Raw genomic sequence first — 1378 nt, 5'->3', positions numbered from 1 at the left:
CCTTTCCCTTTCCCTTTCCCTTTCCCTTTCCCTTTCCCTTTCCCTTTCCCTTTCCCTTTCCCTTTCCCTTTCCCTTTCCCTTTTCCTCTCCTCCTGTGGCTAACTTCCGTGCTCCCCTCTGGGCTTTTCCACTATGAAGGGCTCTGCTAATGACCTTTGAACAGACCTGGTTGAGAATGTCACTGCAAAGCTTCTTAATCTTCTGGTGGCGCCTGGATAATGTGGTGATGGGCACTGAAATGCTGAAAAACAGACAGACAGATAGTGAGATAAGATTAGATACAGAAGTCATTTAGTCACTCATCATACAGAGCAGCTGACATAAGTTCATTCGTAAAGCCAGCTGCTAAATCTGCTTTGGAAGTCCTTACATTTGAATTCTGTCAAAGGCAGACCTTTGATCTGAATTGTCCTGGTGGCATGTGCATTATTTGAATGGAAGCTCACCTGGCCAGGTAGCACCAGACCGGTCATTCCTGGCATTCTCCTCCGTGGGGGAGCAGTGTCCATGCAAATCCATCCTTTGGATAGCTCGGGGCAGGGAGATAACTGAGCATCCTGGAGCAGACACACGCTGAAGGCACCAGCTCCACGCTGTGCTGATATGCACAGTGAATCATGGCTAATAAAAGGCTCAAACAACCATATATGTATGACTAAATGTAACCCCAAAACACTTTTAAATTAGGCATAATCAGAAAATAAAAGCAGAAAAATTAATAGATAAGTGTTATTCCTTTCTTTTTCATGAATATTTATTAAATCACACTGTGGGGGAGATGGAGGAGGAAGGGAAATAAAACAGACCTGTCCAATTCCCTATTGTTTATACCACTTCTTTATTTCCTGCATTCATTGCAGGGGAAATTATTTACATTTGCATGTTATGTTTTTATAATTTGGCTTTAAAAATTTTCAAAGACACTTCCTAGGGCAGTTTATTTTTGAAGTGGGTTATTTGTTTTCACCCTGAATGTGAGGCCACACAGAAGCATTCCCAGCTCTGGAAGGGGCAAGGGAGGCGACTCAGAGGTGGAGTTGGTTGGTCCCTGTGCTCCTCTGAAGGCATTCCCAGCACTGACACTGTGCAGTGCTCAGGCCCTCTGAAGAGAAGCTGCCAAGTGCACGGATGAACCACAGATAAATCATTGCAGGTCTTAATTAGCGATGCCTGAACTCTCAGAGGATTCTGTGGTTGAATTAGAATAAGCACTCAGAAAGTTCAAATGTTAAGCAAAGTCTCTTTGGTTATAATGATGGAAGTCACTCTCTGGAGCTGGCTCACTCATCCCATTTTAATTATTTTTTAATATTTCCTGCAGAAACAGGAGCACAGAAAGCAGCTCCCTCCTTGGTGCCCACCTGAAGTCAGTGATTG

At 43.8% G+C, this 1378-nt stretch overlaps 1 long non-coding RNA gene across 1 annotated transcript in view; it reads right to left on the bottom strand.

The window, feature by feature from the left end:
* LOC109022923 overlaps positions 1 to 728 on the bottom strand; it is a 7884-nt gene extending 7156 nt beyond the window's left edge. Inside the window, exon 1 of the long non-coding RNA XR_004499969.1 lies at positions 167 to 728. This is a non-coding gene — a long non-coding RNA (uncharacterized LOC109022923). The remainder of the gene's footprint in view (positions 1 to 166) is intronic.
* Between the last annotated feature and the right edge of the window lie 650 nt (positions 729 to 1378).

The sequence above is a fragment of the Parus major genome, chromosome 20 (genome assembly GCF_001522545.3).
Source record: "Parus major isolate Abel chromosome 20, Parus_major1.1, whole genome shotgun sequence".
In the NCBI taxonomy this organism is placed as follows: Eukaryota; Metazoa; Chordata; class Aves; order Passeriformes; family Paridae; genus Parus; species Parus major.
The sequence above is the reverse complement of the archived record's forward strand: the minus strand, read 5'-3'. Positions and strand labels throughout refer to the sequence as shown.